Source organism: Watersipora subatra, chromosome 2 (genome assembly GCF_963576615.1).
Source record: "Watersipora subatra chromosome 2, tzWatSuba1.1, whole genome shotgun sequence".
NCBI classification, from domain to species: domain Eukaryota; kingdom Metazoa; phylum Bryozoa; class Gymnolaemata; order Cheilostomatida; family Watersiporidae; genus Watersipora; species Watersipora subatra.
This window is the reverse complement of record NC_088709.1, coordinates 53,856,952-53,868,563: the sequence shown is the minus strand read 5'-3', so window position 1 is coordinate 53,868,563 and position 11,612 is coordinate 53,856,952.

The window sequence follows — 11,612 nt, the reverse complement described above, 5'->3', positions numbered from 1 at the left end:
ATGGCACAAAACCAAAAATGGAAATGTTGTAAGTGAATGAGAGCTGGTACAGCCCACCTTGATTGAAATCTGTTTGCTCAGTGTAACATTTATAGGATAGCTGAGTTTAGTTTGAGCTCCTGTCAACTCTTCCACATCATCGTCTTTTTTGGTATAAAAGCCATCCGATGATGTTACTAATAGCCTAGGGTAAACATTGAAAGAATCCAGTCAGCTGTACAATACCACACGACCGCTTTTGTCTACAGAACTAAAGATTATGCTGTTTATATAGAAAATAGATGACGCTCGTCACTCAAATACAGAAGCAGGTACTTAGTTTAAGAAAGATGCATCTAACACAGAAAGTTACGGCTGTCATAAATACTTATGTATAGCTCATGGTTCTAAATATAAAGGAATTTGAGTGTACTTGGTAGTTTATATGGATTATTGTACACATTCCTTGGTACTTACAGAAGAGTGTTGCGGGTGGTATAGCAGCAGCCCGTGCCGAGTGGGGTAAAACTAGCAAGTATGCTTTTGTCCTTGTCCTATGCTATTATGGAGAACCCTGAGTCAGCACCACTGCTAGTTATTATTGCCTGAAATATGATAACTTAAATGGAGTTGTGCTCTCTTGATAAAAAAAAGCTTTTGTAGCTATAATCAGTGTTTCTATAGTATACACTATTAGACGCATGCCAAATGTCAACAAAAAAGTCTTTTTTATAAATTTCCTAAATCTGAGCCACTTTAAAAGCTAAAGCTTAAGGACTTTTTGGAACAACTAATGGGAAGAAAAACGCACAACGATTTCCAAATACCAAATATTTCCTACTGGATAGGGTCAGGAAAAATGCATGTAGATACTTTTCAGTGAATTTGCTTGGCTAAAACCAGTGTTTCAGATTTGAACGGTAAAGCAGTGCAAAAACACATGTGTTTGGTTCGCTTGATTTGACCAACAGAAACTTTACGCAATTATGCCTGAGCAAACTAGAGCTGCTCTTAGAGAACAACACTAGCAGTAAATGTAAACTAAAGCTACCTAAAGTAGCTAATGGTTGCTCATTGTCAACTGTTGATTGCTTATTGCCAACTGTTGATTGCTCATTGCAAGCTGTTGATTGCTTATTGTCAACTGTTGATTGCTCATTGTCAACTGTTGATTGCTTATTGTCAACTGTTGATTGCTTATTTCCAACTGTTGATTGCTTATTGCCAACTTTTGATTGCTTATTGCCAAATTTTGATCGCTTATTGTCAACTGTTGATTGCTTATTGTCAACTGTTGATTGCTTATTGCCAACCTTTGATTGCTTATGGTCAATTGTTGATTGCTTATTGCCAACTTTACATTGCTTACTGTTAACTGTTGATTACTTATTGCCAACTGTTGCTTGCTTATTGCCAACTTTTGATCGCCTATTGTCAACTGTTGATTGCTTATTGTCAACTGTTGATTACTTATTGCCTAATTTCGATCGCTTATTGCCAACCTTTGATTGCTTATGGTCAACTGTTGATTGCTTATTGTCGACTGTTGATTGCTTATTGTCAACTGCTAATTGCTTACTGCCAACTGTTTATTGTTTATTGCAAACTGTTGATTGCTTATTGCCAACTGTTAATTGCTTATTGCCAACTGTTGTTTGCTTATTGCTTGCTGTGGAATGGTTATTGCCAACTGTTGATTGCTTATTACCAACTTTTGATTGCTTATTGCCAACTTTTGATTGCTTATTGTCAACTTTTGATTGCTTATTGTCAACTGTTGATTGCTAATTGCCAACTGTTGATTTATTATTGCCAACTTTTGATTGCTTATTGCCAATTTTTGATTGCTTACTGCTAACTGTTGCTTGTTTATTGTCAACTGTTGATTGCTTATTGCCAACTGTTTATTGCTTATTGCCAACTGCTGTTTGCTTATTGCCAGCTGTTGATAGCTTATTGCCAACTGATGATTGCTTATTGTCAACTTTTGATTGCTTATTGTCAACTTTTGAATGCTTATTGTCAACTGTTGATTGCTTATTGCAAGCCGCTGATTACCTATTGTCGACTGTTGATCGCTTATTGCCAACTTTTGATTGCTTATTTCGAACTGTTGATTGCTTATTGTAAATTTTTGATTGCTTATTGTCAACTGTTGATTACTTATTGCCAAATTTTGATCGCTTATTGCCAACCTTTGATTGCTTATTGTCAACTGTTGATTGCTCATTGTCAACTGTTGATTGCTTATTGTCAACTGTTGATTGCTTATTTCCAACTGTTGATTGCTTATTGCCAACTTTTGATTGCTACCTGTCAACTGTTGATTACTTATTGCCTAATTTCGATCGCTTATTGCCAACCTTTGATTGCTTATGGTCAACTGTTGATTGCTTATTGTCGACTGTTGATTGCTTATTGTCAACTGCTAATTGCTTACTGCCAACTGTTTATTGTTTATTGCAAACTGTTGATTGCTTATTGCCAACTGTTAATTGCTTATTGCCAACTGTTGTTTGCTTATTGCTTGCTGTGGATTGGTTATTGCCAACTGTTGATTGCTTATTACCAACTTTTGATTGCTTATTGCCAACTTTTGATCGCTTATTGTCAACTTTTGATTGCTTATTGTCAACTGTTGATTGCTAATTGCCAACTTTTGATTTATTATTGCCAACTTTTGATTGCTTATTGCCAATTTTTGATTGCTTACTGCTAACTGTTGCTTGTTTATTGTCAACTGTTGATTGCTTATTGCCAACTGTTTATTGCTTATTGCCAACTGCTGTTTGCTTATTGCTAGCTGTTGATAGCTTATTGCCAACTGATGATTGCTTATTGCCAACTTTTGATTGCTTATTGTCAACTTTTGATTGCTTATTGTCAACTGTTGATTGCTAATTGCCAACTTTTGATTTATTATTGCCAACTTTTGATTGCTTATTGCCAATTTTTGATTGCTTACTGCTAACTGTTGCTTGTTTATTGTCAACTGTTGATTGCTTATTGCCAACTGTTTATTGCTTATTGCCAACTGCTGTTTGCTTATTGCTAGCTGTTGATAGCTTATTGCCAACTGATGATTGCTTATTGCCAACTTTTGATTGCTTATTGTCAACTTTTGATTGCTTATTGTCAACTGTTGATTGCTTATTGTCAACTGTGTATTGCTTATTGCCAACTGTTGAATGCTTATTGCCAACTGTTGATTGCTTATTGCTAGCTGTTTATTCCTTATTGCCAGCTGTTGATTGCTTATTGCCAACTGTTGATTGCTTATTGCCAGCTGTTGATTGCTTATTGTCAACTGTTATCTGCTTATCACCAAATGTTGATTCTTTATCGTCAACTGTTGATTTCTTATCGCCAACTGTTGATTGCTTATTGTCAGCTGTTGATTGCGTATTGCCAGCTGTTGATTTCGTATTGCCAGCTGTTTATTGCTTATTGTCAACTGTTAACTGCTTATCACCAAATGTTGATTGTTTATCGTCAACTGTTGAATTCTTATCGCCAACTGTTGACTGCTTATTGTCAGCTGTTGATTGCGTAGTGCCAGCTGTTGATTTCTTATTGCCAACTGTTGATTGCTTATTGCCAGCTGTTGATTGCTTATTGCCAGCTGTTGATTTCTTATTGTCAACTGTTGATTACTTATTGCCATTTGTTGATTGCTTATTGCCAGCTGTTGATTGCTTATCGCCAACTGTTGATTGCTTATCGCCAAATTTTGAACGCTTATTGCCAGCTGTTGATTGCTTATTGCCAGCTGTTGATTGCTTATCGCCAACTGTTGATATCTTTTTGCCAACTGTTGATTATTTATCACCAGCTGTTGATTGTTTATTGTCAACTGTTGATTACTTATTGTCAACTGTTGATCGCTTATTGTCACCTGTTGATTGCATATTGTCAACTGTCGATTGCTTATTTTCAACGGTTGATTGCTAATTGCCAGCTGTTGATTGCTTATTGCCAGCTGTTGATTGCTTTTTGTCAGCTGTTGATTGCTCATTACTAGCTGTAGATTGCTTATCGCCAACTGTTGATTGCTTTAAGCCAGCTGTTGATTGCTTATTGCCAGCTGTTGATTGCATATTGTCAGCTGTTGATTCCTTATTATCAACTGCTGATTGCTTATTCTCCACTGTTGATTTCTTATTGCAAGCTGTTGATTGATTTTTGCTAATTGTTGATTGCTTATTGTCAACTGTTGATTGTTTATTGCGAACGGTTGATTGCTTATTGCCAACTGTTCATTCCATATTGCTAACTGGTGATTGCTTATTGTCAAGTGTTTAATGCTTATTGCCAATTGTTTATTGCCAACTGTTGATTGCTTATTGATAACTACTGTTCAAACCTGCTGAGCCAATTTTAGAGTATAAAGATTGTTAACAAAAATCAACTTGGCTTTCTAAGCCTGTGAGTATTCTATAAAAATTCTAAAGCTGAGTGGTCCAGTAAAGAGCCATGAAACAAGAGATTAAGACGGACTAATCACATGTGGGCTTTAAGTTAACCTATTGCATATGTGACAACTAATTTGTGCCAACTGCGTACATGACAACTGACAAACAATGCAGTCGAGACCTAGTGGTCTGCAAACCATAGATTAATTTCAATTCCTAACAAAAGTCACCAGTGGTGACCTTGGAATTGAACCCTGACCTTTGGTATCTAACCTCAAATTGCCCTCTCTCTTCAACTGCGCATGTTTCCAGTTGTCAAGGTGATCTCACCACTGAACTCAGCCATGTCTAGCTGAGATGACAGAGCCAGTGTTTGTGCAACAATAATGCTAAAAAGTGGATACAACTTCTACTTCAGTAAGCTAAGCAGACATCATGGTCTTCAAGGCATTGCTAATACACACTTGATATTGGTACGATCAGTCCATCGAATGGGTAGATGACTCCCATTTAAAGCTGAAAGGATATTATATTGTTTGAAAGCATCAGTGATCTGTGCACACGATATTTGACCTTTGCATGGTTTAGTTTTTAAACTTGGTATTTTAGGTTTCCCTCCTTTCATAACCGTATTAAAGATTCTAAGTCTATCACCAGCACATTTAGTCGAAGACTTTTCTGTTACATTATCCATATACATGTAGTACCTAGTAAATAGAAGCTCTCGGCATCGTAAACTTGCTGCCTCTTCTTGCTTAACTTTACTGTATAAATGACAAAGGCAAATGTCAGACCTTTTACATCTACTAGAAAGGCAATCAACTGTAATAATAATAGTATATAATACATATGACACAAATTGAATGTTTTTCACAAAACATCTACTCTTGTACGAACAAAGTTTAAAATCTACATTGTTTCAAATTCGAAGAACATGTCTGTTCCCAGCTGAGCTGTCACCAGACTCTGCAATGGGTTGCTCATACAGACCAAAGTCTTGTTTAAACACCGAACATGGACTAAACAAGCAGAAACACTATCCAACTAATGAATTAGTTTAGTTTGTGAAATTCATAAATATAAATGAATTTAATAGTAAATTTCACAAAGTAAACAAACAGTTAAGTTTCAGCAGCAACAAATCAAGTTTTCAAATATGCATTAAAACTTCTAGATATGAAATTAATTTGTTTCAAGATCCCACTTTGTATGTTAAAACTGTTGTATGATGAAGCAGATATTTGTATAAGAATACACTGTAATTTCTTTAATCCATCTAATATCTCAAAAACCCATCACTCCGTAATAGCCACTGCACATAATGGTGCTGCAATAAAACAAATGCATCTGTATATATATATATATATATATATATATATATATATATATATATATATATATATATATATATTGCACAATGGGCAGACACACCCACACGTGTCTACAATATGCAGACACACCCACGCACGCCCACATTACGCAGATACACACACACATGCATGCCCACTGTGCGCAGACACACCCACACATGTCCACAATATGCAGATACACACACACATGCCCTCTGTGCGCAGACACACCCACGCATGCCCACAAAATGCAAACACATTCATGCCCACAATGCGCAGATACACAGATGCATGCCCACAATGCGCACACACACAAATGCAGATATACCAACAGATATGAAACAGTAACAGCTATGTTATTGATTCTTTTATCTATCCCAAACTGTTTATTCAACAGTCGCAGTAGCAGTCTGATATCGGTCCTACATAGTAGCAGTTTAATAGTTTTACATGTATCTCAGACTTTCGCGTTAAACACTTTTCCTTATAAAGCACTTGAGTCTTTTGACGGGTTTCGATAGCTTGTTTCGATTGAACAACGTTCTCCCATTGAATCTTGCATATTTAAAACATTTGGGAAAAATGTGACAGGTCGCGTCATTTTTAATACAAATTAGGTCAGATCACAAAATTGGTTTTAGCCCAAAGTAATAGAGAAACTTGTCAGTTTTTCAAAACTGTTGTTGGAATTAAAATCAAAGCAATTTAACCTAAGACACAGAGTTATATCAAAGAGGGTGTTGGTCAATGTGGTCGACGCCAAAAACTGAGAAATTTTCTTTACAGTTGATGTATTAAATATCAAACAGTATTATTTGTTGACGTTTTGGAAAGTCATAGCAACCCCCCGCTACAAGCATTACGTTCTCATGAATATTGAAATCTTTAGGGAAGAGAACATGGCGAACAATATAAAAAAGTTTCCAAAGGCGCCACATGAACTAGAATACTTAAAACAGTGAGGTCAAGGTAATATGTTGTGTCGTTGGAAAATAACACATTAATATACAGTAAAGGAGCTACGACCAAATTGTGTTGCACATTGAACTGGTGGTTTTGGGCATAACATTGATGCCAATGTATCAGTGTTAGAATAATTACCCAATCCACTCACAGAACCTTTACTGAGATGAACGAGTTAGCATATTTAGGATAGCTGATTCGGATTAGGATAGCTGGTCGGCAGGGTAGTAAACCTAAGAATTAAACCAAAGTAAAATTTGTTGTTTTTTTATAGGCTTGAAAGTATACTGTACATTTACTGTTTTTATTTTTAAAAGTATATTTTTATTTATAAACTTGATTGTTTTTATAATTATTAATTAGCATTTGCAATTGGCAATTGCTAATTGCCAATTGTTAAAACTCAGCAGTGTTTAAACTCAAAACACTACAGTCTTGGCTTCATAACCTTGTAATAGTCGAGCATTTATTGTTATATTTTGAGCTGTGTATGTGTGTGTTTTTGACAAAAATATAAAATGAGATTTTGCGTTTTGTAACAAGCAATGTTTTAAAAATGGTTTTGATCTACCTGCTGCGCATAATCAAATCCGTAGTGAGCAACGGGAGGTCCAGTCAGAAAAGTATTGACCCCCAAGCTTCAAGTCTTTTGTTAGATATTGTCGTGACGGCAGGATGCACTCATTAAGGCATGTTCAAGGAGATTCAGCTGCCGATTGATCTCTGCAGCTCGTTTATCTAACGGCTGGTTTGCAGACCTGTTGTGACAAACAATAACGAAAGGTAGTGGACAGTGTGCAAAGAACACTTGCCAGAATATTCAATATGCTCAAATATCACTAAGACTAAAACTGTAAATGCACATACCTCAAGTGTGCCATGTTATTTTTCTGGCAGAGCTAACACAGATATTTACGTACTTGGTTTGGTGATGATAAAGTATGGCGGAAGCTCCTCCCAGATTGCTCTGAATGCCGACTTACACTTGAAGTTAAGCATAGCCTCTTGACACTTTTGCTTATAGAGCTCACAGATTGACTCAATTGTGAAGTTACTAGGCAGAATCTTTAGTTCCTCAAAACCTATTGGAATGTTTTTGATGATTAATGTTCAACATAGCTCTGACAAAAATTAATAACTTAGGTTAACTAATCGCAAAAAAATAAAATAACCGTAATTATGCTTTGAAAGCATTTTATTTTTAAATTTCAAAACCTAGTTGGCTTACCTGAAACTCGACCTGGAAGGTCACGAGAGTGAATGGAGGCGATGTGGTCTAAGAAGTCTGCAATGCCTTTACTATCATCTGATGTGACAGCCCCCTTATTTCTACCTTGGTAATTGAAACTCCTTGGTACAGCTATTTCTGTCCTATTATAGTGTCGCTTCAGTGTTTGAAACATGTTTTTCCCTATTCTGTTGAGAAAAAGAAATGTTTCACTGCATATTTTTTGACCTACATACCAGAAAGTATTATGTAGCGGTGTGTAATCGCAATAACAGCTTTGTAAAAAATAACGCAGTCGATCGCATATTTTCTACAGTAACACATCAAAAACATCATACCTTTGTGAGCAAAGTTGCAACAGTTTCGCTCTCGCTGCATCTCCTGGTATTTGTGCTTTTTGCCAGTTGTCTCTGACACGTCAATTATGGCTGAAATCTTTCCAATAATGATAAGATCTCTGCTCTCCTTGGCTAATGATTGATTGACTGCGAGGATCAGGGTATCTTTGACACTTCAAACCATGTGATGCAGCCACATGTCCATTTACATCCTTAAAAACAACTCATAGGTTTAACACCTGTCAGTCGGGTCATTGATGGTGCTACCTGATTTGAGGTAAATATGAGTTCATGACACTAAATACATGTATCACAGTGAGGGTTAGATTGGTAAGGGAAAGAGATGGTTGGTTGCTTAAACCAAACTGAGAAAGAAGATAATGATACTACATAATAATACTAATAAAATAATACATAATAAAATAATACTCATAATAATACATGCACTACTTTTCTTAGACTACATCTACTTGCTTGCAGTAGGTACTCATCATCACTGAGATTAAACTCTACATCTGCTGGCAGAGCTGTTCCTGTATCATCTGAGGTCGGCTGTGCAGCAACATTATTTTTACATGTCTCTACACTACGACTTTTATCCGTAAACTCATCGGAAATTTCCCATTTTATCCATCATTTTCAATACCGAAATTGACCTCACTGCTTCCGGAATCACTATCACTTTCTTTTCCACTCTGTAATTCTAAAAAATCTACATCTACTTACTCAAATTATTTCCAACAATCACCACCATCGACATCGTGGTAAGACATTTTAAAATACGATACGTAAACCAAATAACTGGAAATGAAATATCAACATTCATCGTCCTTAGCAACCCCTTTAACTTCTTCAAAACAGTCAAATAAAGCATCTTAGCTAATCAAATGCATAAGCAATCAATTCCTGATATATTATTTGCTTTAGAAAGTTCATGACCTCAAAACACAAAAGTTTATGCCGCACGGACTAATTTCACTTTGAGAGCCTATTGTGCGCTATATGAAATGTCGCGTTTGTATTGAAAATACTACGAGTCATCACAAATGTTTGCGGAGCGGTGACAATAGTTTTAGTGGTTAACATACAAATGCAAAGACAGACAGACACCCATATAAATACCTGCTACCAACTGCGCAGACACACACCTATTAACAAAGACGCATAGAAAGATGAACACGCTTGCACAAAAACATGCATGCGCACACATAAACTCACATACACACACACACACCTGCTAACAATGCGCAGACACACACACGCAAGCCTACAATACGCAGACACACACACACACTCACACACACACACCCACCCATGCACGCCCACACACACACACACACGTACACACACCACACACACAAACACACATTCAAATATACCTTCTACTTTAAAGTAAACAATTTGTCCTTAAAGAGCAGATAACTTCTGGAATGATTAAAATAGCTTGTTGCGAAGAAAAAGTTTACCCCATTAAATCTCGCGATATGTTTCGCTTGTTGGAAAAATTGCGCACATTTTATACTTGCTCACACCAGCACAGACACACACATTAACATATACAGAATCTTGCACATGCATGCACACACTGCAACATTTAGAAAACTTTTTTGCAAGCGATGTCAGTAATTCTAATAAAATTCAATGTGACTGACACACAGTCATATACTTGCTCACAAATGCGGAGGCACACACACATGAACACAGAAAAACACACAAACGTTTGCATACACGCACAAACACCTACCTACACGCATGAACCCAAACTCACTTATATAACCAGATATGTACCAGTAAGTGCAATGTATTTAATTTGTTGATCAATCACATAATGTTATATCCCAAACTTGCAGTAGCAGCTTGATAGCGGTCCTACATACTAGTAGTTTAATAGTCTTCAATGTAGTAGCAATTTTCCACTAGAACACTTGTAAATCATGTTGCGATTGAACAGTGTTTAGCGCATTGTATCTCGCTTACTAGCGACATTTGAAAAAGAAGTTTGCGAAAAACGACAGTAGTTCTAAAATGTAATACACAAAAACATAAAACAAATAAACAGACTAGGCAAATGTGCAAAAACAAGGATGAAATAACTAAACAGATCAAAATTCAGGACACATAAATAAGCAAACAAACAAATAACTACAACCACACATACGCAAAATTCTTACACCCAAACAAGTACAAACTCATACACTAAGAGATACACCACACATATACACTTTGCATTCAGATGGCGCACATTCATGCACACTGACACACTCAGACACACACTCAGACACACACACACACGCACGCACGCATGCACGCACACACACGCACAAATATATAACTTCTCAAATATTTGGAATTGTTCTCTTAGGAGTATGACCAAAACATCCAATCAGAATAATTCTGAAACGAAAGTAATTTAGGTCTTATGACTTAACCAGTCAGATTTAAGTGAAACTAGTTCCATTTTAGAAACTGAGCCATAAAAAAGGCAAACATTTTCTGAAGATGCTGTAAAGAAAGAGCGGCGCAATTGAAAATTTTTAGCCAATCACAGAGCTTAACGCAAAACTGACCAACAAAAAGCCAGAAGCTGTTCAACATTGATTGGTCAGTTTTCGAAATACTGAACCCTGTTTGGTGACACACCATTTAGTCACCGACAGCTCTCTATACTACAATATTCGTGTTTCAGTTTTTCACAAGAGTATGTTGTCATATTCACTTGTGTATTCGCCTCATCTAATTTTTGCGTTTTCGCGGTGTCATCCTCTCGCGAAAAATTAATGTGCGAAACTAAACTATCATAACAAACGAGCGAAAAAGCGAAACTAAATAGCTTTGTTCATTGATATTCAGGCCTGTATTCACTGGTTGCAAGTTGGGGTGGCTAATGTTAGGCGACTAGTTATGAAGACCTACTGTGTGGAGGGTGGGGCGGTGTAAGCCCCCAACATATTTCTTTCATGTAGGGCCTCAGCCGGGCCTGTCGTGTGAAGTTTTAAAAATTTTTACCGGAAAGTATCAACATTTTTCTATTTTTTGAGATTTGTTTTGTTTTAGGTGATGTGACTGACGAGACGTTTTTAAATGAAAGTAGGCAAAACTGGACCGCAGTTAAAACGCTCAGAAAAAGACATCTTTTTCTTTTGAGCGTTTTAACAAAGATCAATTTTGCGGATTTTATTTTAAGTTCATTTGGAGGCTTTTACGCTTTCGATGGAACATGGCCAAGCGGGTGTTTGACAAAACTTAATCTTTTGCAAACCTTTATAAAAGTTGTTACCAAAAATATTGTGCCTCTGATGATGATAATAATGTTGATGTTGGTCTCTATGGCTTGGAATGAAGT